The sequence below is a fragment of the Spermophilus citellus genome, assembly GCF_964194105.1.
Source record: "Spermophilus citellus genome assembly, chromosome: 7".
Lineage (NCBI taxonomy): Eukaryota > Metazoa > Chordata > Mammalia > Rodentia > Sciuridae > Spermophilus > Spermophilus citellus.
The window spans coordinates 58,146,409-58,174,188 of record NC_138188.1 but is presented as its reverse complement, the minus strand read 5'-3'; positions in this window follow the sequence as shown (position 1 = coordinate 58,174,188).

Here is a 27,780-nt window from a genome sequence, read left to right as displayed (position 1 = left end):
CTTGTCTACAAGGAGAACAAAAAAGAATGTGACTGAAATAGCAGGAAAACAGTGGTAGACAGGGAAGGAGAGAGAAATAAGAGAGGAAAGGAGGATGAGAAGGATTAAGGGGAGAAGGAAGGAAGAGGGAAGGATGGAAAGAAGGGGAGGAATAAATTGTTAGAATTATAAATAGGATTCAGAATTTAAAATAAAATGTGACTTTTTTTTTCTCCCAATGAATTAAGAGCAGATATTACCTGTCTTTGTACTTAAGTCATTGACCCTAGGGTAAATGCTTTCTTTTAGTTATCCAGAAAATTATGTATAGTTTCTTAGAAACTTAATGGTTGTTTTTTGTTCTATCTTTTCTACAGTATGTTTCTATTTCAGGAGGAGGTGGGAAAATTATATATGTTTTTAAAATTGTGTTTAAAGTGTAGTAGATACAATCCAAGAAGACATTTTACTTAACACCACTAGTAAAATAAAAGCCAAAGCTTTCTCATAAACATTAATACCAACCTTGTGGTGTCTGTCATCAACATTTTACTGGGAATGTCAACACAGTTCTATTATTAATAGTATAAAAAATGGTTCCATTTTACTATACTTGGAAATGTTTAGATATTAAAATTCTACTTTCTAAACTAATTATATTTAGGATTAATACATAAGCACACATCTATATACGTTTATGAGTTTACTTTGCATTCCCTATAGGCATATGGCAAAGAAATACATTTTAAATATATTTATTGTTTCATGCTCATTTTTATTTCTGATTTTTACCTGGAGGAAAGGAAATAGGCTTTATTTTGGGGGGCATACCAGGGATTTAACCTAGGGACACTCTACCACTGAGCTACATCCCCCAGTTCTTTTTATTTTTTTGTCTTGAGACAGGGACTCATCAAGTTGCAGAGGAGGCTGGCATTGAACTAGTGATCCTCCTTCCTCAGCTTCCTGAGTTACTGCAATTACAGTAACCACGCCCAGTGGGAATGGACTTTCTAACAATCCTCAGGGAAGCTTTTTCTGAAGAAAATAGAAACAGATGACTTACATTAAATTAAGTTATATAATTAAATCCTTCTCACAGGGCTTTTTTATTATGTCATTTCATTTGGTCTAGAAAGTAGAAGAAGATGTCCTCCTTTTTTTCTTTTTTTTAAAGCTTTTTTGAGAACTCTTTCTTCAACCTACCTTCTGAAGTAAGTCACATTGTGATAGGATTTGTATGTAATTTGTCTCCCAGAGTTTCATATGCTAGAAGTTTGATACTCAGTTTGGTTATGTCCAGGGTGTCGGAAGCATTAATTGGTGGGTCCTAGTGTGTGTGTGGAAGTGATTATGATGTCACTGAGAGCATCACCCTTGGAAGGGATTAATGCACTTTCTTTGAGACACAGTTGTTATAAAAAGAGCAAACCTGGCTCCTCTCCAGTCTCTTGCTTCCTTGCTCACACAGAGGCCCCTTCTGCAAGTGGTCAGTTGCCTTTCTGTTTCCCCACCATATTGTGATGCAGCAAGGAAGCCTTTACCAGGACACCAGTGCCACAGAAGTTTGAGCCAAATAAACATATTATTAGTTGACCAACCTCAGTTGTTTTGTTTTAGGAAAACAAAGTAGACTAAGACAAATGGAATTTATATTTCTTCACATTTCTGTAGACAACAAAGGGGCATATATAAATACATGATTGGGTAAATATGTAAATAAAGTAACTGTTTGAAAATAGTAAAGTACAAGTTTGCTGGATTTTTGGTTTTATATCGTTGCTTTTTAAAAAATGGTTATAAGGGCTGGCGTTGTGGCTAAGTGGTAGAGCACTTGCCAAGCACATGTGAGGCACTAGGTTTGATCCTTAGCACCGCATAAAAAAATTAATAAACAAATAAAAGATTGTGTCCATTTATAACTAAAATTACTTTTAAAAATCATTACAAGTTATCAACTTGTAAAGCATTGGAATTTTGTTGTAATAAAACACTGTGGTGCGACATCTCTGTTCAGTTTTGTTCTTTTATAAAAATGTTGTCTTTGAGGTATGATTAGAGAGCTTTTAACTGAAAATAATTAAAAGTTCTAAAGCATCAAACAGTAATGATGTTTCAATAAAAATTCAAAAGAAAAGCCTTGAGCACTAAGTGATAAATTCTTGATTATATAACATATCCTTCATGTATGTCTTGTTCAAAACTATACTGTCACCCAACCAATAAGAATAAACAATTTTCTGAGAAAGTCTCATTCCAATTAATCTCATTATTATGAGCCAGTGAATATTAATTATTGAGCCAATGAACATAGCTAAAATAAATTAAATATAACTATTATTTTAATTTTAGAGGAAATATTGACACTTAGTTTTATCTCTAAAAACAAAGGGTGAGAAAACTATGGTCAATGGGCCAAATGTAGACCGCCATTTATTTTTTATAAGTAAAAATCTACTGAAGCAGAGTCATGTCCATTCATTGACATATTGTGTAAGGCTGCCTTTGTGCTATAAGGTGGAGTTGACTAGTTAAGACAAAGTTAAGACAGAGACTATATGGACTACAAATTTAAAAATAAATTAAAACTTATTATCTGTCCCATTATAGATAATGTTCTTGAACTCCTAATCTAGACCATTAAGTTAGATTAATCATCTTTGATAAGTAGGATTTGAATGCCTCCTATACATTTATTTATATAAATGGTTTTGGCATTGTGGTCAAAAGAAAACCTAGGGGGTTTTAAGCAGGAATGGAGATACGTGTGTTATTTTTATAAAAACACAGTATAAAAATGGTTCACCAGAAATAAATATGATCTTAAATAGATTTTAATGATATTGTCAAAATAAATGGCAATAGAGACTAATTCTCTCCTATTTGCCACACTTACCTGTTGTAGAAAAGCATCTTTTCCCCCTAAAATTTCCATATCAATGCCATATATTATGTAAGTATAAGCAAAATTAAATCACTGATACTGATTTAAAAAAAAACATTAAAATAAGTTTGGAAAAGGAGTTACAAACACAACAGAACTTTGAATTTGAAATATTGCAGTATTAATAAATGAACAGAGGACAAGATCAGAGGACTGCCTATATTCTGCAAGGCTTTCTTGGACAGAGTTCAAATTGGAAATTGTGTTGCCATGAAATGATGTTGGAGAAACTTGCTTGCATATAGATGATATGACTGCAAACCTCAATTAAGCCAGGTGAAAATGCAAACAAAACATAAATCCGAGGGATATCCTTTTTTATTTAAGCTTTTATAATAAGGCATAGAGATGTTTTAAATTGTCAAGCTGTATGCAACCAATTACATATTGCCATTTGCTTTAATTCCTGAGGGAAAAGAAGCCCTATATCTGTGCTAATCAATTCCTATAATTATTTTATTATAATTAATTTCATAGCCTGCAAGACAATGGGATGCATTGTTCCAAGAAGAGAATATATTGCAATAGAGTCAGATTATTTAATTAACTGATAAATATTTAAAATGCATTTGTAAAGAGAATTTTATAACTGGGTGGTTATTTAAGTTCGGGAATTTTTGTAAAAGGACCATAACACTGTTGTAATTAATTGAACATGATTCAGAGAGCAAGAATAAAATTTTAGTAAGCAAACACATAGAAACAGGCATGAGAAAAGGAAGTTCTTGACATCCGCAAACACAAGACAGTGGAAGAAAATAGAACAAAATGTAGTAGCACTGGGAAGATGATATTTGAATTTGTACAAACTACATTCATAATTTTTTCTTGTTATCATAGTGATGAACAGCAGTATTAATCCATACCTGTATATCTGCTAGAATAAGTCAGAACAACTCAGCTTCAAGAGGTGGTGGACTTCATTTTACTGATAGTATCCCTAGGGTCTGCTTGAGTTGAGGACTGCCATCTCAGTTATCTCTTTTGTTTACCTCTGTGTCAACAAAGAGGAAAGCAGTAAGTGCAGGGCTCCTGAGTTCAGAGTAAAAGTACTCCATATTCACATACCCTTTCCACCTACACATTAGGTCCCACTTTGAAAGCTCTAACCACTTCTAAAAAAAATCTACCCTCAGATTTTGAAAACAGATCACATATAGATATTTTTTAAAATGTTCAAATGCCTCCAAAGTCAATTCTAAATGAAAACTTCAACTAGATAATTCAAATAGCAATAATAGAATGGGTAAAAATTGTGTAGTTTACCTAACAGGACTGTTCTGAAATATAAACACATACCAAATGCACTAGACCTTGTGTGTTTGCTACAAAATCAGTCTCATTAGCAGATAGATATGAATATATTTTCACACCTCATATACCTCTGAATTCAAATCATAAGACTATCTGCTTCAATTAATGAAAGGCAGATTACAAAGGGAAAGAAGAGCACCTAGAGAATTATATTAGAACAACAAAGCTATTAGTAACACTCAGCACAGAAGCACTGGAGTATTTTAAGTAAAAAAAAAGTGCTGTTTACTTTTCTAGCCCAAGTTCTAGAGACAAAATGAAACCTTTAAGTACATTTGCATACATTAAATACCAGAAGAGGTTTTAGGGAAAATAAAAACCAATATCTATTCTAATATTTAATCATCCTCTTCTTCAGTTACCTCTCCAATGATTTCAAAAAGCAGGTGTGTTAATTGCATTATGAAACAGTTTGTAAAGGAAGTTAATATCATCTGGCCAACAAGTTATTCAGTGAAATGAGATCATCTGACCCTATTTTAGTTGATTATATTGTTTGACATTCTAACTCATAAAATCCTCCCACCCTCTTTTTAAATATCTTCAGTATATTTCTGTTTATTGAAGCTTACATCCTGGTTCAATTCTTCTTTCTAGATTAGATATTAAGACAATCAACACTTTATTTTCCCCTAGACTCCTATTCATGGATATTCACAGTGCTCCAAAAAGCATGCTTCATTTACCAAGAGAAAGAACCCTGCAGTGTGTCTCCAGCCCGAAGGCTTTGATATACAGCACTTCATTTGGAGACCCAGTTAATGGAAACCATTCTGGGGAAGACTTGTTTCTTATAGGTATTCACTGCTGAAGAAAGCAGCTTGGGACTCAATCATACATTCAGTGGAAAACTGAAACCATTGAAATGGTAAAATTGGAACTGTAAGAATGATCAAAATTATGTCTTCAAAGGTGTACATTTGGATGTATGTATGTGTGCACATGTATTAAGAAAATCTAAGTTAGCAAAATATAATTTCTCTTTTTTTAAAAAAAACACATAGACTAGTCATCAATTAATCCACAAACATGTTCAACTTTAAAGATGGAGACACTAAGACACAGGAAGATGTGATTCTTATTCTAGTAATTTTTCAAGAATAGTGTTTTCATAGTGTTGAGATTGGAGTCAAGAATTGATTCTGGCTATATTTCAAGGTGTCATGTTATTAGACAGAGGATACAAATTACAGAAATTACTGCAGCTATTGCTAGAGAAATATTTTACTTCTAGGAAGTAACTTTCTTGTATAAAACTGTCAATGACCTACACAGGATATAGTTGTGATTTCACTGTAAAGTCTTTTATTCAACATCTGCTACATCATCTCCACAAAATTTGGATGGAAATGCTGAAGTCCTAATGTAGCTGTATATAAAGGAAAAAGGTAATTGGGACAACTGGAAAAGAAAGAACATGACTGCTCTTTTAAATCCACATTTCTGTTTTGAATGCAGTCAAAAGGGGATATTTTTAGAGCAAATGAGCATCTTTCAACAAACTAGCACCAGACACCCTAAGGGAACCATTTCAGCATGATGCTAATGTTCAATGATCACATTCCTGCCTTCTAAACTTGCAGGAAAATAAGCTCAACTCCACCCTGATTTCCAATAATGGTTAAATAGTATCTTTTCATTCCCTAGACAATTGAATTATCCAGATAATAAAGAAAACTTACCCTACTAACACAGTTCTACTTGAAATGCTGAAATAAAAATATAAATATATATAATATACATTATATATAATATATATGCCTTATTTATATATATAATATATATGCCTTATGTGTATATATATGTATATATGTGTGTGTGTGTGTGTGTGTATGTGTGTATGTGTGGGTGGGGGTATATATATATATATATATATATATATATATATATATATATATATATTTATGGCATAGATGTGAGTCTAGAAGTACTCCTTACCTCACTTGCCAGATCTTAATCTTGTGATACATCTGCATATAAATCATTTCTGAACTCAAAACTTAATGGATACAGGCATATACTCAATCTAAATTAAAAATGCTGTAGAAGAAAATTTTAATGTTTTGACTAACACAATATTGGATACATTTGAAGCCCTTGTAGCAGGGGATATTCCTGGTGTTCTCAAACTTCATTCTTTACTATATTAAGCATAATTGTTATTTAATTAAAAAATCATCCAACACTAAATATATAAAGTCACAAACTAACATCACAATATCAATTACAAATGCTCCAAAGGAAATGAAATAGGTGGAACTTAATAAAACATGCAGTCTGTGTACATTAAAGTTAGAAGTTCTTATGAATGTTGATTTTAATAAATGGAGAAATGTGCTGTCTTCAACACTGGAAGAATTCACATAGAGAAACTATGTTCTTGATTTATTTATGGTTTAAATGCAATTCATATTTAAACCTTAGAAAGATTTTAGAAACATAAACATGCTTATTCTAATATTTGGATGGAAATGCTGAAGTCTCAAATATCCAAAATGATCTTGAAATAGAAGTCTAAATTAGGAACAATGATTCTAATCAATATTAAGGCTTACTACATGGCTAAAGTAATCAAGAAATCAGGATATTGACAAAGAGATTAACACATAAATCAATGGAACAGAATACAGAACACAGAATTTAACCACAAAACATACCCAATAGATTTTACAAAGGTAAAAAAACAATTATTTTTGGAGGAAGGAGAGACACTTACACAAATAACACTGAGGAAACTAGAACACCCATGGGGGAGATAGAATGTCAACCAAATTCTCATGCTTTGTGTAAAAATAAACTAAAAGTTTGAATCACAAATTTAAATATTAAATGTAAAACAAAAAGACTTTTAAAAACATAAGAGAAAGTCGTCAGAATCTAAGTATACCAGAGTTCTTCGACACATAAAGAGAAAGACTACTTTAATTGGACCATATCAAAATTAAGAACCTTTAAGAAGATTAAAAATAAGTGCAGACTGGGAAAAAGTTTGCAACCCCATACATAACAAAAGAGTAGTATCAAAATTCAACATTAAAAAGAAACAATCCAATCAGAGAATAGGCAAAAGACAAACTGACCTTTCCCTTAAGAAGATATTAAGATGGACAATAGGTACATGGAAACTTATTCAACATGAGTCGGTTTCATGGAAATGGAAATTAAAACTACAACAAAATGGTATTCTGAATATAACAGAAAGGCTCATTAAAAAGTAGTGACATAAACACTGGTTAGGATGCATAAAAATAGAATAAATTCTCCAGGGGAAATGCAAAATGGTACAGACCCATGGAAGAAATGACTGTCAATTTCCTTTGAAACTACACATGCAATTACGATATAACTCAGAAACTAAAATCTTATCATGTGTCACAGAGAAATAGAAGTTCATGCTTATCCAAAATCCTGTAGATAAATGTTCATTACAATGTTATTTATAACAGAAAAATCTGGAAACAGTCAACATATCCTCTAATGGAAATGGTTAAACCATCAGTGACATATATTTACCAGGGAATACTTGTAAATAAAAACATAAAATAAAAAATTACTAATATACAAAGTAACTTGGATCAACTACAAGAAAATTAGGAATAAAATATGTCAATTCCCAAAGTTAGTATACTTTAAGCTTCCATGGAATGACATACTTTTTTTTTTAGAGAGACAGAGAGAGAGAATTTTTTTAATATTTATTTTTTAGTTTTCCGCGGACACAACATCTTTGTTTGTATGTGGTGCTAAGGATCAAACCCAGGCCTCATGCATGCCAGGCGAGCGCGCTACACCTTAGCCACATCCTCATCCCATGACATACTTTTTAATAATGTTCTTGCAGTGAAAAAAAATGATAGGAAGAAAAATTATTGGTTACAAGGCATTAGTGGGAAGTAGTGTGGTTATAAAAGGCAGTGCGAAGATCTTTGTGATAAAGGCAAAGTTTTGTATGTTCTGAGTCGGTGGATATATGACTTAACAGATTTGATAAAATTGACTAAGTGCATACATAAATTTAAGTGCTTATATAACTGAGAAAATAAATAATATTGGTGAATTATGTGGCCTATTTCTTGCATGTCATACTGTAATTTGGTGAACCATGAATTTTGGCTGAAATAGGATGGAGTGTGTGGTATCCCTTTGTATTATTTCTTATAACCATATGCTAATCTCAGTGTTCTCAAATAGAAAAGTTGAGTAAAAAATGTCATACAAATCATTCATTATTCCAGATGTGAAAGTGCAATCAAGGTCAACTATATCATTGTATTTAATGTTTATCATGTAGTATTCAATGCGAGTTTACCACATGAAATCATGAAGTATTCCTTCACATAAATGTTTGAATTGGGAAAATAAATAAATAAATACTACCAGTTTCTGTACTGGAACAAAATGAAGCAGATTTTGGATGCGTACCAAAATCTAGAACATGCCTCTTTCTGTTACCACAGCAGTGATAGAACAAGCAGTTTAAATGCTGCTGGAAAATGTTTAATTTTTCTAAACAAGGAAATACAAGAAGAAATCCAGAACAATCAGTATGATTAAAAAATTAAGAAATAAAAAAGTTACAGAAGGGAAATATTGCATATGTATACATATATGAAAAAACATATAGCTATATAATTTACGAATATGTATTAAAGTGTATAAACATAAGCATATGTAACATATTAAATAATAATACTTTATATTATATTTATATGTGTTTGTGTGTGTATATACATATATATACACCCATATATATGTATATATATTTATAAAATTGTATAAGGACCTGGTATGCAAGGGGCCAAATAAAAATATTTTGGGGGAAAAACAAATATATGATCTGAAGTGTGACTCCATTACAGAATGCATTCAAGTCTGACCAAGTTAGTTTTCAGAGTCATGAAGATGAATGCAGTACATCATGTGTTCTCTGTGTAAAAGACAATTTTTCTTTTCATAAGTCACTTGACCATATAATGTAAAACATATAACATAACTGATGGCTGATTGATTGGAGAATCTTAACAAAAGTTGAAAACAAAGTTTTCTCAGGAATAAATAGATAATATGAAATCATATTTATTACAGGAACTGAATTTTTAATTAAATACATTTACAAGAAAAACCAAACCAAAAACTCTATTCCCATGTAGCTTAATTTTCATACTTCATCAAACACATAAGAAAGAACTACTCTGTACCTCTGTTATAGAAAATAGAGGCCATGGCAGCAATTTCAACTTGAGTCTGGAATACTAAAATTTATACAACAATAAAAAAAATTTCACAGACCAATATTCCTCAACAACACATACACAAAATTCCTCAACAAAGCATATGTTGAAATCAGTCATTAAAAAAGTGATTGAGGGCTGGTGTTGCGGCTCAGTGGTAACGTGCTCACCTAGCACATGCCAGATGCTGGGTTCGATACTCAGCAGGACATAAAAATAAATAAATAAAACAAAGGTATTATGTTCAACTACAACTAAAAAGGTATTTTAAAAATTTGATTATAACCTTTTGGGGTTTATACAAGAATACAAAATTAATTTCAAATTTAAAATCCAATTTTAGCCTTTTTAACTATGTTAACAGAATAAAGGATAAAATTGTATATAGGCATAAAAAAGCATTCAACAAAAATTAGTAGCAAGTGTTTATTTGGACAAAAATAAAAATTTTCAGCAATATTGGAATAGGTGAGAATCTCTTCACTCTGAAAAGGTGTTCTAACTAAAATTCTATGACTAAATACTTAATGATCAAATACTGAATATGCAGCCTGAACATTTTATTCAACATTATATTAAAGATCAGATATGTTGGAATAAAGTAAAGGAAAAAGGCATAAAGTTTAGATTTGTTGAAAATTTGTTGAAAATTGAAACTGTTTTTATTTGTTTCATTTTGTTCCTTTAATAGCAACCTTAATAAAAATCTTTAGGAATCTTAAATAAGAAACTTGAACTAATATGCGAATTTACCAAATTTGCAGATTAATATGCAGAAATTAACTAATAGTAATTAATTAATATTATAGCAGCCATAAATATTATAAAATTAATTTAGATATATAATTCCACATACAATACTATCAGAAACCATTCAATTTTTAGAAATAAATTTACCAAAAGATTTGTAAGACCTCTACATTTAAAAATACAACATAGGGAAAAAAGAAATTTAAAAGACCTAAAAATTAATTGTTTAGATATACTATCAAGTCTTCTAATCCATGTTCACATAACAGATTAGCAGACTCTAGTTAACCAACCAAATCTGACCCCACAGCCTATTATGTAAATAAATCTTATAAAATACAGCTCTCCCATTCATTTACATATCATCTATGTCTTATCATCATGCAATAATTATAGACTTGAATATGTGACAGATGTACAGCCTGCCACATCTTAAATATTTCCAGTCTTGTCCTTTGGAAAAAAAAAAAAAAAAGGTTGCTGACACTTTGTATATAAGTGATATTTAATTAACCTTTGTATTTTAAGCTTGCATCCTGTCATCTTGTCAAATTCTCTAACTCTAGTAGATGTTCTTTAGATTCCCTGGTGAATGCTGGTTCTGCTGAGTGAGAAAAGACAGTAGATAATGCAGTGAACACACTTCAGCAGTTAGCAGGAGAGTACATGAGGGGATTGATGTATGTTGAATGAAGGGGACAGAACAAAGTTTCATAATGAAAATTGTATCAATATGGAACACAATCCAATGATGGAGTTTAATCTTTGATAAAATCTCAAGAGAGTACTAAAACACCACTAGGACACATATTATGCTCCTGGCATCAATATGTGCATCAGTTCCCTTTGTCCCATAGCAATGATACACAACCCCAAAAGGATGCCACGTGGGCAGTGAGTTGTTTTCATTACAGGTGAGGAGCATGATGTTTGGGGAGCCTAAGAGCAAATGACAAGCAAGCCCTATTTTTTTCTTTTTTCTTTTTTCTTTTTCTTTTTTTTTTGGTGTGTGTATATGTGTGGGCGTGTATGTACCAGAGGGAAAAGAAAAATTTTACCAACCCTGAAAGTTAAAAATACAACCCTGACAAAGATCCTGAGTGAAAAGGATCCAAAGTGTGCAAAGTGTGGCAGGAGCTCAGAGTATCCCTCATGGGGGCCCAGTGAGAAACAATACTCAGACAAGTCAGGCAAAGCAAATTTATTTCACACAGATAGGCAGCAAGAAAAAACAGAAGCCTGGGATAATAATCTGGTCTTCCAAGGCTCAGGAGAGCTGCCCAGGAAAGATGAAATCTCATCTTCTATGACCCATTTTGCATCCACAACTGAGGGACCTCATAAGCACTTTGTCTTGTGCTGATACACTCTGATACCACTGAGCTCACTGAGTTTTTAAGAGTTTCAGAATATCCTGGGTCTCAGAGGAATGAGGACCTAGACCAAGTTGTTTTTAAACACTTCCTCTTTATTCAGGAGACCACATTATGAAAACATTCTTCATCTATACAAAGAACTTCAGAGTAAGAGATTAGGGTCGGACAAGGCCATCTGGGGACCTGTCTTCCTACCCAGGATAAACAGCAGTCAAAATCTTTCATTCTTGTTAAGAACATGGAGAGATGCTTACTTAAGTTCTATATTATTTTGTTTCTTCTGTCATAACAAAATTATATAAGTTTAAAGAATATAAATTTATTTTCTAATCATTTTGAAGGATAGAAATCTGAGACTGGAGCAACAACATGGTAGATTCTGGTGAAGATTATCTTCCTGGCTTGGAGAAAGTTGCTCTCACTGTATCCTTCCAAGGAGGGGACAGAGAAAGAGAGAGAGATGGCAAGATCGCTGGTGTGTCTTTTTATCAGATTCCTAATCCCATTATGTGGGCCACATTATCATGATCTCATTTAAACCTAATTACCTTCCAACAGCTCCATCTCCAAATAATACCATGACATTTAGTGTTATTGGTCATACTAATTTTAAGGGGAGATATTTCAGTCCATTACAAAGGCCATGACAGATTACCTCTCCCAATTCTGACAGATTAAATGATGTAATAACTGAATTACTGGATTTAGCACCTAGTACTAAAGTCATAATTGTCTTCAGTGTTGCAGTGGACAGAAGTCAGATTAGAAGAGACTGAGATGTGAGATAGTAGAAGCAGGTTATAAAACTACAAAAAAAAAAAAATGTTCCTTGAGTACTGAATGTGCTTATGGTGCTAGTTGCAAAAAAAAAATTTACTACTTTGTAAGACTATTTCAAAGTTAAAATGATTCTGACTTTGGGCCATTGTCATATTCCAAAAGTTTTTATATGAATGCATTTATTTTAAATAAAGCATTGTACATTTTGCAGCATAGTTTTGGATTTAAAGGAAAATATTTTGTCCTTCACTGTTGCTGATAAACAGAAATTTTTGTAATGACACTTCTTATTCTGTGTATTTATTTATTTAACAGTACAAGGGGTTGACCAGAAAGGTCCTCTACCACTGAGATATATAATCTGTCATTTGTTTGTTTGTTTATTTGTTTATATTTGGAGACAGTTTCTCACTAAATTACCCAGGCTAGCCTCAAACTTGTGATCATGCTGCTTCAGCACCTGGAGTTGCAGGGATTAAAATTGTGTGACTTATACCTAAATTTACTAAATTGAAACAGAAAGAAAACTATCATTAATTTAGTTGGTATGCATTGCTTAACATTTTTTTCTCTTTTAATTCTCACGGAAATCCAATGGCATTGGTAATTTTAAATTACTCTTTAGCATATCCCATTAATATGTTTCTGAACCAGTTCTTATTACTTATACATCTTATATACCTTTAAAGATCAGCCAAGGCCTATACACTTCCACATTAAAAACAAACAAACAAACAAAGTAACCAACCAATTAAAGATTCAAAATGGAAGGGTTAGGCTAAAATGGAGACCAGAGATCATTATAATGATATTCTAAGATACCTGTTATTATAATTATTGAACAAAAGAGAAAATTTCATAGATTATCTTGTTTTCATATTTATACAAAACAAAATGCATACCTTTATATTAGCAACAAACTACTAAAACCAAAATTTAGAATTGAAGCATAAATATGTAATACATACTTTTTAATAATGAAAATATTGTTGATGGAGGAGTACACAAAGATTATTAGTGATTCATGTCAATCACTATGTAAAGTATTTAATTTTAAATACTTGACCTATAAATTTTTTAAAAGAAAACCTTGATAGGGCTTTGAAGAAATAATGAGAAAAGTGATTAACCAATACATTAGTAGGACAGAAGTGATGTTTCCACCATGAGATATGATAAATGATACTGAGAATTACAACTGTAGCATTTAAAAAGAGAATTGAGCAATTATGTCTATACCACTATATTAGCAGATATAAGTGAATTATTAGCAGATATAAGTGAATGATTAACTTCTCTCATACAATTATATTCTCTCTCATGAGATCTCTCATATATTGAGAGAATTCATAACTTCTAATACGTTGAAATATTGACTGTTCTATTAGAAAATGGAAGAGCATAATCTTTCAACTGAGACCCAGTGGCTCTCATATTCCAGATTTCTCACTTACAAGGTTTGTGACACTTTAAATACTTCTGACCAGCTCTAAATGTTAGTATCTTACATTTAATTAATAAAATAAAATTACTATTATTACTGTTGTTGTTAGAAATTTCAAGTGCAATAAATGCCCAATTTTTGTTTATCAGCATTGATTTCAATATTTTTCTTGATACATACCAGAAAGCTCAGAGACTCACTTGCAATCACTCTCTAAACATCTCTTGATTTATCCCAAGGGATAGATCAAAAAACAAACCCCCTACATAATGGAAATATTAAATATGAGACAGCAAGGAATTTGTCAGTAGATAACATCATCACTTTTAACTTCTTGGTTGGCATGGTATCAAAGGAATCATGGTATGATTTAGAGAGAAAAAATTATCTTAGAATTCTCCATTTTTAAAAAGGCAGATAGGCATAAATAGTTTTACAAATCAAATAATGACTTTTCTTATATTCTGTTCTGAGTGGTATGTGAAAGAAATTAGGACCACATCTTATCTTGTTCATAACCACATGAATAAAATAAAATTTGAGGCTCTTTTAGAATATAATTTTCTTTATTTTTTCTAAATATTCTTACCTAAATACTTAATAATGGAAAATAATTTATAACTTTACACAGTTTAAAAATAGCTCAAATATTTTCAAAAAATTGCTGGTGTTTTTAAAATGGTGTGTCTCCTGAACTACTCTTAGATTATGTTATTACAGGCTACTGGAAAATTCAGATCTGCATAGTTAAACTGAGTTGGAAAGCCTGATTCTTCATTTTGCTGCTAATAAAATATAAATACTATTTTCTGTACTATCTGCTATAGAGGACTGCCTTGCAAGCTATGTGTATCACTGTTGAAATACTCTAATCAACTAATGCATGAAAAAGAACACATTTACAGAAAAATTATTTAATAGGTAGTAAAATGGTAAAATGAGGACCTGTAGCCTTCTTCATGTTGTATTAGTATAATAAAAGGTACTGTTTTAAATTTGTGTATATATTTTTCTCCTTTAAGCTATATTGAAGGACTAAAATGTACCCAATCAAACAACAAATAATTATAGTGAAGAAAGTGATCAGATATTGGTAGGTTTCCAGTAACAAGAAGGAACATAAGCCATGGGCTCAGAAGAGACTTAAAGCAGAGATAGGAACTAATCTTTCTGCTGAAACCTGAAGTGAGTGAAAATTAGAAACCTGCAAATTAGAAATCAGTGAGTCCACAGGGTAGTTAAGAATGTGGGACAGGAAGCTGCAGAGGTTCCTCTCTAGGGAATGTCTAGAAATTAGGTTTGCCGCCTGACATCCCTGTCTACCCATGCATGGAATCTACTTCCAAGAAAAATCATTTTCTCTGTTTTGTTTTTTCAAGTGCAAAATATACCTGAAGATATCAGGGTTTTAAAGTGTTGATACCCCCACAGAGTGCCTCTCCATATTCTTTTCCCCAATTGCTAGCCATTGATTAATGCATTTTTTTTCTATAAATAATTGTTTGTGTGGTCTCCTAGATAATGGGAATATTAAAGTGAATAAGCAGACAAAATCCCCTGGATGATGAAATATAGATTTTTGTAAAGAGAAAAGAAGACAAAAAATCAGGTAAATAAGTAGTATATAGTGTATGTGGAGAACAAAAGACAAGGTAGAGGGATAGGAAGTGTGTTAATATGTAGTGGGTTGGGTCACAGCCACTGGAGGCAGCTCAACTACAACTGTAGCTCTGTATATTGGTCTTTCTATTCAAAAATAAATTTCATTGAAATGCAGAACATCTTAGTAATAAAAGACAATACTCAGACCTACCTACTTGTTAGCAGTACTACAAACAAAATCACAAAGTATTGGAAACACACATAAAACATAGAAATAGAGAACCAAAACAAACCAACAGGGTTATTAAACCAAATAACAAAGATGATAATATGGGAAAGAAGGTAGAATATTTAAAATTCTCACTAACTTTAAAGCCATACAGAGATATATAGATTATCTCAGACCTTGAACATACTGAGTGAGGAAACTGAAACAAATACATGATTAAGAAATGAGTATGCAAAATGGAAGAAAAAAATGTAGTTTGCTCTCAAAAGAATATGAACTAAATTCATCTAAGAACACAGAAAGCTAGAAGAAAAATAATTCTTACCATAAATTTTTGTTCAAAGCTAAATTCAATCAGTTAAGGAAATTTTAAAATAAGCTATGTTTCACAAGTTTATTTTACTTGTACAGTTTTAGAAATATAAAACAGTTTTTAAAAGATGTTTCATTTTATTTCAGGAAAATAGAAAATGATACTACAAGAAAAAGGAAAAATCTTCAATTCTGAGATTCCTTGGCAGCAATGTAAGAGTGCACGATAGAGAGTTTCCAATTTTTTATTGGTTCTTTTTACTTATACATGATAGTAGAGTCCATTTTGATATAATTTTTCAAGCACGGGATATACCTTACTCTAATGAGGACCCCAGACTTGTGCATGTACATGATGGTGAGATTCACTATGGTAAATGTACATAGAAAAGTTATGTCAGATTCATTCCACTGTCTTTTCTTTCTTATCCCTCTCCTTCCCTTTGTCTAATCCACTGAACTTCTAATTTTTCCTCTCCCTCACCTTATTGTGAGGTAACTTCCACATATCAGAGAAAATATTTGGCTTTTGATTTTTTAAGGGTTGGCTTATTTCATTTAGTATGATAATCTCCAGTTTTATCCATTTAGTGGCAACTGTCATTAAGTCATTCTTACTTATTGGCTGAGTAATACTCCATTGTGTACATACCACATTTACTTTATCCATTCACTTGTTGAAGGGCACCTAGATTGACTCCATAGCCTAGCCTTTGTGAATTATGCTGTTATAAACATTGATGTAGTCACTATAGTATGCTGATTTTAAATCAACATATGAGTGTGCCCTTTTCCCCACATCCCTGCCAACATTTTTTGTTACTTGTATTCTTGATAATTGCCATTTTTATTAGAGTGAGATGAAATCAGTGTTGTTTTAATTTGCATTTTAATAGAGATTGAACATTTTTTCCTATATTTGTTGACTGTTCATATTTCTTCTTTGGAGAAGTGCCTGCTTGGGTTCTTTGTCCATTTATTGAGATGTTCCATTAAATATCTATACCTGGTCCAGGATAGAGCAGAAAGCAGAGGTTGGACTTAGCAACTGAGCAACCTCAGTGCCTGCACTTTTCTAATCTGGTCATGGCTCCTTATTTGCCCGAGTGTCTACTACGATTGCCCACATCTCAAGATATGATGCAACATGCTCACCTGTAAATATACAGAGATACCATCTATAAACTCAGGTACAATTTCTCATAAACAGAAAATCCTGTTAAGGGACCCAAATGCTAATTTGAAGATATTTTCGAAAATTGTTGTGGATGGAGTGAGAGAGTTTGAGAGGAGGATATGGTTCTCCAGGTCAATATGCTTTATTTTAGTTTTACTCACGTGTTCTCCACCCACTCCACCTCACACCCTACCCCATATGCCTACCCCATGGCAAGTGAGTTTGGAAACAAGGCTTATTGGCTATTTGAGGCTTTGATTTTCTGCTGCTATAACTGAAACCACAGACTGAGCACTTTATGATGAAAAGCAATTTATTGGCTCATGTTTCTGGAGGCTGGCATTTGGTGAGGGACTTCTTGGTATGGTGAAAGGGTAAAGAGAGGGTGAAAAGTGAGAACAGGGGACTAAATTTGTCCTTTATGAACCACCCACTACCATGATAATAGTGTTAACATTTCATGAAGAGCAGAGTCCTCATAGCTCAATCACCTGTCCCACTTACCAACACTGTTGCATTAAGGATTAAGTTTCCACAAAAGGAGATACATTCAAACTATAGTACTGGCCAGTAGAACATCAGAGATTTGAAACATATTGGTAAAAATAGAAATGTTTCAAAAGTTTTAGTAATCTCTGTTGACAGTGAACAATCTCTGTTGACAGTGTTGACAGACACATAGCTAGTATCAAGTTATTGTGTGTGTCAGATAAAGACCTATTTATAATTTTTGTGCATTAATCTCTGTATATGGGAATGGAAATGATATTCATAGCTGAAATAACACTTGCCCTATTTTAAACTAAATATACTTTTTTAATTCACGAAAATAATGCAATCTTATCTCTTTTTAAAAAAAGTTTTCTTTTTTTTAATTTAAATGAACTTGCCTTTTGATTATAATAAGAAAAATCTATTTGTTTTCAAGACAAAATCAAGTTTAATATGCATAAAATGAATAAAATACATTCAATTTGTTATGGCAAAATTGATTTCCCATGGTATGAAATTTTCAACCGCATAAAACTAGGAGTATAAAAGTCTAGCATATTTATTACTCATTTTCTACAATTGTTTGAATTCCTCCAATATGTTACAAAATTATTCTATTTTGGATAACATTTATTTAAAAGCAGTTTTTGAAATGTAGTCAAAAAGGAGAAATTATTTATTGAAATTATATTCTTTTGTAGGTAGAGAATTTTGAAGTTCAATGGGAAAATTAAATTTCCAAACATTAATATTGAATAGAAATTTTATTATTATAAAACAGGAACTAGTTGAAGCCTTAGCATTTACATTTAAGCACATAATAGAGAAGAAAAATATTCATAAGAATAATTCTACTACTGAACTATTACTTGAGTTAATTTGGTAAGAATAAATTTAAAAAGAATGCTCAATACTCAGATTTCTTCGTTGAATAAAAGAATAATGATTTTCATCCTTAAGTATTTATAACCTACAATATTGCAGATTTGTTTTATTAGTTTAGCTTCTTGGAATAGAATAGTCTGTCATTAAAATAGGAGTCCTTGTCTCCTCAATCAACTTCATAACTTTTCGTTTTCCTGAATGCTGAAACTAATAAGTCTCATTCTGTGAGTCTTATCATGGTCTCACTCTTACCAGAATTTGTCCTTGCTCTTACTGTACTTATTCAGTGGATTAGAGCCCTCTCTTAGATATTTCTCATGGATTCCATGTTTTTATATTCTGAAATTCCTATTTAAGGCAAATTTTTTGCCTCATGAATTCTAGATATTTCACCTTATAAAGTTTTAGTCCATTAATATTTTAACTAATAAAATATTCAATGAAGTCATCTTAGAGCTAACATGTTACCTTCTAACTTGTATTTTCCTTTAGACATAAATCCTGCTTAACTAACTGGAATCTAAAGAAAAAGTTCCCCTTTTTATTATTATTATTATTATTATTATTATTATTATTATTATTATTATTTTTGGAGAGCAGAGATAATTTAGAATGCCTGAACTTTCAAACACACAGACTGTATTTTTCTTGCAGAATGTAATTGAGCAAGGTCCATTTAAATCTTGAAATATGCTAATCCCTGACTATGTAAACATATGCATTCATAACTCACGGAACATAGAATGTCCACTTCTCTTAAAATATCTTTTTCAAGCATAAGAGAGAGCACTTCTTACAGTAAAAAGTAAAAAGCCTTAGTTGATTAAAATGTTTTCTAGTATTTTTCTTTCTGAAGGATTTTTCCTTGCAGTACAAAAATAAATTGTATAATTATGATGAACCTTAACAAATAGCAATTAAACAAAACAATACAAACCAGTGACAATCCTTAGTTTTTTTGCAATTGCAATCTCTCTGAGTTTTAATTGTATTTTCCTATTAGGTCATTGGGATCTAGTTGTAAACTTTGGGTATTTCAAATGCAGGGAATTTAGTACAGATATTGGTGGTTGAAAGAAACAATAGTGAATGGAGGAACCTCAGGATTAATTAAAGCAGGAAACAGCTTACATTTCTGGAGCTGGATAAATAAGAGAAAGTGTTAGTGCCCCGTTCCAGGGTGTGGAGTGATCCTAGTTAATTTGTTTCCCCATTGCCAACTTGTTGCCTTAGGTCTAATTTGTATCAAAGATAAATCTTATCACTATTTGATGTTCAAATGATTTAGTCTGATGGCACTCTCAGAATGCAGCAGGAGCCAGATATAGTTATGAGGCTGGGCTGAGGAGTGGGGTGCTTTGAATGAATGCCTGACCAAGAACCTCTCCATTAGAATAAAATTCTCAGAGTTTGAAGGATTATCCCATCCTTACATTTCGTCAGAGTCAGTAACCAGATATTTCTTTCACATGGGGATCTAAGCTGATCTTTCAAAGGTAAGTTTTGTTTTTAAGATTCATCCGAGTTGCATCTGGTCTCCTGGAAATACTCAGACTAGGTTTGGAAATCCCAAGGGCTGTTTGCTTCCTACTACTGAATACCACAGTGTCAGTTCTGAGAGATGTCTGAGTGGGTATTATGTCTGTATGTCTGTCATTATTCTTATAGCTTCTGTATGTATCCAATGATGTTTTGTGCGGGGATATGTTTGGTTAGTTTTGGATCTCAGAAGGAGTCATCCTGAGACTAGATTCTTCAGAGGAAGTCAATTAAAAAGGCATTTGGATATGTGGTCTGTAGACTTGCCAGCTTCACATCATGCAGCAGAGAAGAGTGAGGAGAGGACTGAGAGGCAATACATAAATAACCAACATGTAATCAATAGGTATCCATGACAAGTAAATAGCTAATAAATGCACTTTAAAACATATTCTCCCTCTCCCAATGTAGTGAGTCGTGAAGTTCAAACAACATAACTTTCTGTACAGAAATTTTCATTATGTGGTTCTTAACTAATTTTTCATTATATACTTACATTTTAACAATAACCTTTTTCCAGACCACATTTTCCTCATGCTCAACTATACCTAGCTAACAAGCATATTAATATGCTAACAAGCATATTAGATATCATTAAAAGACAAACTATTAAAAGGGACAATTTTAAATAACATTTTAGATTTTAACAAATCTAAAAATTCATATTTATCACAAAATGATATTTTCCCATTTTTTTGAACTCAGGAAATAAAAAAAGGGTTTGTTTTAGTTATATTTAGTTTCAGTTGTATGCATGGATGTTTACATAAGTTCTAAATTAACAAGTCTTTAAAAGAAACTACGTAATCTCTGTAGTAGGAATTTTTGAAGTGCTTCTTTGAAAAAAGCAAAAATTTAAAAAAAGTTAAAAATGTGAAATAACTATTTCCACTAATTTAAAGGCTCAAATAAGTTGTTTATTTTTGCTGAGGAGTTGTTCAAATTATAAAGTGTCTCTCATCCTATTGCCTTCAAAAATCACTGTGCTGATGCATTATTCATATCAAGCACATTTCAACAGATTAGCAGTTTAAGTAAAAATAAAATAGATTTTTATAAATATGCCAAACAGTTTGATTACACTCCTGGAAAAAAAAACTTGTCAGCATTATGGATTATGAGATTTTGCTGCCATCTTCTGATGAAAATACTTTTTGAGAAAAGCAATATTTCAAAAATATTCAAAGGAAACTCTAACAACATATTTTACTTGTGTTTGAAATGGGATGTTGAATGAACATATGGAAAGAAGCTATATTAGTGATATACATGTAACTTCTTTGCTTTTCCATTTTCTCAGACAGCTTACTACCATGGTATCTGACACTTATTTTTGGTCATTTTTTAAAAAAGACATTCAATATTCCCTTTGATTAACTAGAATAAAAGTAATTGGAAATGTTGCCAGTTACAAGTAACTGGAACTATGTAGTTATGCTGTCTTTTAAATTGTTAAATTTAATAACTATGAAAAATGACCCATAGTTTTACCTGATTGCAGAAGTTGCCAGTGGAGTTTTAATCTTTTAATCTTGAAGATCATTAAATATATTAAACATGAACAATGGCCTTCCATTGTTTGTTTGTTTATTTGTTTTTTTTTTTTTGGGGGGGGTGGGGGCTCTTAACCAAAATACTTTTCAAATTTCTTCTTTTTCTTTCTAAATCTATAATTTCTTTTAAAATCTATAAACACTACATTTTGCAGTTGCAGGGTGAGATATAAGAAAGTTCATTTGCCTTGTATAGTTGAGACATGAAACATTGGAACACATTGTCACAAGCTTCAAGTTCTTACACTCACTACTACTTTTGACCACTTGGTATCTACATCGTAGCCAAACTATGGAGTGGGACTAAATGTAAATCTCATCAGAAATGTTGCCAATTCTTATTTTAGGTACCTTATTTTCTTTGTCAGCTTTCCTACTACCCCTTCTCTTAATTGTGTCCTATAGTCTTCCCAAATTTCCCGTTAGATACTGAATAGTTCTTTAGAAAATATCTGATATACCAATTTAAATTTAATTTGAAAGACAGGGAAAGCTCAATGATAGTGTCTCAATATATTTTCATTTTTTTAATTTTAAAGATTTTCCTCTAATTGGAGGTATCACTTGCCTATTCAAATTATGAATGCAGCACAGTCCAATTGCACTAAAGTTGGTATCTAATATGTAGTGCATCTTCATTTAAAGCAAGACAAGTTTTTCCATATAAACTTTTTAATAAATAAATTATAATTTTCTAGCCACTCAGTAAAAGACTGGGTCATTCTTTTATTCATAGGGATTTTTTTTTAACTTTTCTCTCAATCAGACCTGCCCTTTCATCTGAAGGTGAAGCCTTTCTCCTGTTTCTTTTCCCAATTAAAATATTTCCTGTATATTCCTGCTCATTTGACTTTGAGTATCTTTTAATTGACCCTGAGTCAAAAGTTCCAATCTCTAGTATAACTTTCATGACAAATGTTAAAATGAAATCTCTTCTGGTTAACATTCATTTATTTCATTCAATTTCAAGATAAACAATGTTATATCATAATATATATATTATAAACATAATATCTACTCTTACAAATGTGTGTTTAACCTAAATTATCTAGCATGTTTAAACACTTTTGCTTAATTTTGTTTAACTGGCAAGTAATTTCCTTTTATATGTTAAAACATTGTCATATTGATAAAATGGACTTATTTAATCCACACAAATATTTTTCTAGATGTCTTGTAAGTAAATAGCTTCATATTTTATTCTCCATATATTTTGTTTGATCATTGAGCTTATATTGTCACAACTTTTTATTTTCTTTCTCTAGCTAATATTTTACCAAATTATCTTTGGAATATCAAATATCAAATGAAATATCAAATATATTTGTTATCTAGTAGCAAAAGTAAGAAGATAATAAATACTTTGCATGGCTTTAAGAATGGCTATAATTTTGCTTATACTAATTAAAATGTTAAGCTGCTTATATCAATTTATAACTAGAAATTACACACACAAGTAATGAGATAAGAAATCTATTACATTAAGAAAACTCTTGATAGTGCAAATTAGCAAACCATCCACATTTCAGTAATGAGCTTTGCAAAATTAGACTAAAATTCAGATGATAGAAATAATAGGATATCTACAATATCCTTTGATTACAGCTGAAACATGTTTTTTTGGGAAATTTATTACCAGTAGATTAAATTTTCTAATATTTACTTATTGTAATATGAACTTGTTCAAACATTTGAAAATGAGGCTGAGTCAGATAACAATAAACTTATGCAAATCAGTCATATTGTATAATATAGAATATGGTATTGTATATTAAGAACTAAAAGCTTTAAATGTATCAATGTTCACACAGTTGCACTACTCTGCAAAGAAGATAGTTTACAAAAAGTCTTAAATATATCAATACATACAACCAAATGATCATATTTGTCTGTGTATTTTCTATCTGTATAAATTGATCTTGTTTTGATATTACTCCAAGGAAATACACATGGCAAAGCTGCTATAATCTTAATCTTGTTACCCAAAAGTGTTAGATTTTTATTATTATTTTTTTGAATCATGTATTTCATAGCATCAGCAAAATTCCAAATAGATTATAGAATTTTATTATTATTATTTTATCTCTTACTAAAGACAAAAATTATTGCATTATTTAACTTTATTCTTCCAAATGCCTTCAGAAAAAAATTAACATATTATGAACAACAAAGAAGTGATGAGTTCAAATATTGTGCTCTTCTATGTGTGGTTCATAAAATAGCAATCATTATCATCATCTAGGAGCTAATAAATAATATTGATCAAAAGCCCCATTCCAGGTCTAGTGAAATAGAATCTGAATTTCAACAAGTTCACAAAATCTTTTATATCTCCTTAAAATTGAAAAGTGACTGCCATGAAAGACAATATGTAATTTAAAGATAGGAACTTGAAGATGGAATTTGCCACTTACTGCATCCATAACCCTTAAAAGTCCCTAAAGATCTTTGAATTTTATTTATCCACAAAATGAGATAAATGTTAATGCTTTAACAAAAATCTAAATTATGATGAATATCTGATAGCTTATAGATATCTGAGTATTTATACAATGTGCTCTACAACTTTTACCACAAGAAGGTATTAATTTATAGTCAATTTTTTTACATTTTCACTTTCATTTTGGAATCGTCACTCTAAACATTTACTATTTACATAGTCAAATATAGATTTTTATGGCTATTATCTTACAATTTAGAAAAACTTTCTTTTTTCCCCATTTGAAAGATCTTTTTATTTGTTTTAATTAGTTACACATGACAGTACAATGATCTTGTACAATGATCTTGATATATCATACATTTGGATCAAATGGGGTATAATTACTCCTTTTTCTGAGTGTACAGTTTGCTGAATCACATTGGTATATACAGCATTAGTAGTGTCTATTTTATTCTGCTGTACTTCCTATCCCCCTTCCCCTCCCCTCCCCTCCCATCACTTCTCTCTACCCAATCTATTGTGACACACTTCTTTATTTTTTTCCCCTCACATCCTCATACATGTATTCTGTATAATGATGAGGGTCTCCTTTCATCTTCTGTGCAACTCCCCTTCTCCCTCCCATCCCCTCCCACCTCTCTTTCCTATTTAGAGGTAATTTTCTTCTCATGCTCTTCCTCCCTACCCATTTTGAGTCACTTCCCTTATATCAGAGAAGACAATTGGCATTTGATTTTTTTGGATTGGCTAGCTTCACTTAGCATAATCTGCTCTAATGGCATCCATTTCCCTGCAAATGCCATGATCTTGTTATTTTTTAGTGCTGAGCAATATTCCATTGTGTATAAATGCCACATTTTTTTTATCCATTCATCCATTGAAGGACATCTAGGTTGGCTCCACAGTCTAGCTATTGTGAATTATGCTGCTATAAACATTGATGTGACTGTGTCCCTGTAGTATGTTGTTTTTAGGTCTTTTGAGTATAGTCCAAGAAGAGGAATAGCTGGGTCAAATGGTGGTTCCATTCCCAGTTTTTAGAAAAACTTTCTAACTCAAATGTAATAAATCCACTTATTTGCTATTTTTCTCCTAATAATAGTTTTCTTCTCATAATTGGAATATTTTCAATATTTTAAGTGGACTTACAGAATAATTTAGAAAGCCTAAATTTATATCCCTATGAATTGTTTTCAATGTGAACAAATCCATATAACCATCATCTGGACTAAGAAATGTACACTTCCAACAACCCAGAACTCCATTTTCTAATTGTGCATCTTTCCAATCATCATTCCATTCTTCCTATCCAGTAGTGACAACTACCTCCCTAGAAACACTGATTAGTTTTGCTTCCTTTTAAACTTTACATAAATGAAGCAAATCACTATGCATTGTTTTATATTATACTTTTTTTTTAACTGCAGCAAAGTAAAACATTCATATTGCTGCTGTAAGAGTACTTCATGCATGTACATTACCCTCTATTGTCTCATTTAAATGAAAGGTTATTCTATTGTTCTAATTGTTTCCAATTTAGAGCTATCATAATACTTCCATGAATACTTTCTGTACATGAAATTTTGGTACAAATATGCATTTAATATCAATGAGAAATGTAATTGCTTTTTCATAAAGAATGTATATATTTAATCATACTCCAAAATTTTTGTACCCTCCTCTATAAAACTAGTGAGAATTTTAGTTGATCTATTGCTCCTCCACCACTAACTGTTATCTTTTTCATTTTATTCCTTCCAATGGAATGGGTGTTGCACAATATTATGACTATAATTTGCATTTCCAAGTTGACTAATAAATTTATCATAGTTAAATGTAACATTTCTTTATTTATTTGTATATCTACTGTATCTGTTCAAATTTCTGCCTATATAAAATAGTGAATACACATACATCATATAAATATATATAAATAATATCAATACATACAACCAAGTGAAACTAAATGTAAAGCTCATTGGAATATAGATACATAGATAGATATACCTACACACACACACACACACACACACACACACACACACACACAAAGAGCATATAACACACCATATTTTGTCATTTTATATCACTCTAAATAGAGGAAGAGAGTAAGCAGAAAGTATAATGAAGGACAGACATTAGATCTATGCATTAAGAAAATACAGGGATCATAAAACTGAAACTGCCAGGAAGCTTCTAGAAACACACAAACATTTGGGGAATGAGATTGGAATGTCCAACCTTCCCCAAGCTGTAGATAATTATAATCTTTTGTAGGGAACTATTACTATTACTTATAGGGAACTATTACATAAAATAATGGGAACCTTAATTAAAGGAGAGGAACTTCAGAAAAGTGGAGCATGATCTGTCAAAACCTCACCCTAAAATAGTTAATTATAACCTTTCAAGGGACATTACTCCTTCCATATATTGTTGTCATTATCTTTTGTAACCACGTCACTAGGACCCTCCTTTATCAGTGAAACTATGTCACAACTGCCCACTCACCCTGGCAATCAGGGCATCAAGACTATCACAAACAAAGTTTGCTGAGGGCTAACCAAAGGCTAAATAATCAATTGAGTAGAAAGAAATACTGAGGCAGGAACAGGGGACTTAAATTTTCCTTAAAAAATCTAACTCTGAACACCACACTGTCCTCTCTCCAAAGTGGTCTGCACAGTTCCTGTGTTATACATTGTCCTCACTTCTCAAGTCTCTTAAATTTTGCCTGCTAGTATATATGTCTCTCAAATTCTTTAAGTAGAATTACAATAACCAGTACCTGAGGACTATGGCTTCCTTGGCTCCATCATGGGCCTTTGCCCTATAACATTTTGATGAACAAAAGTATTGATATTGTGTAGTCCTAAATAATATCAGTTTTTTTTTTTGTGTGTGTGTGTGTGTGTGTGTCCTATGTAAGAATTTACTGGCTAAATACCAAGAATATATCTTCATTTTGTATTTCTAAATCTTTGCAGTTTAGTCTGCCACATATACATCCACAATCCAACCAGAACTGATATTTGTGTATGAGAGAGACAATTTATCTATATGACACTTTTTTTAACATTCATAATTTTTTATTTTATTTTCCTTTGTATTGCACTCCTTTTTTTTTATTGGTTGTTCAAAACATTACGAAGCTCATGACATATCATCTTCCATACATTTGCTTCCAGTGGGTTATGAACTCCCATTTTTTACCCCAAATACAAGTTGCAGAATCACAACGGTTACACATCCACATTTTTACATAATACCATATTAATGACTGTTGTATGCTGCTACCTTTCCTATCCCCTATTATCCCCCCTCCCCTTCCCTCGCATCTTCCCTCTCTAACCCATCTGCTATTGTTTAATTCTCTCCCCTTTTTTCCCCTTTCCCCTCACAAACTCTTATATGTAATTTTGTGTAACAATGAGGGTCTCCTTCCATTTCAATACAGTTTCCCTTCTCTCTCCCTTTCTCTCCCCCGACTCATCTCTGTTTAATGTTAATCTTTTCCTCATGCTCTTCTTCCCCATTCTGATCTTAGTTGCTCTCTTTATATCAAAGAAGACATTTGGCATTTGTTTTTTAAGGATTGGCTACCTTCACTTAGCATAATCTGCTCTAATGCCATCCATTTCCCTGAAAAATCCATGATTTTTTCGTTTTTTAGTGCTGCGTAATACTCCATTGTGTATAAATGCCACAGTTTTTTAATCCATTCATCTAT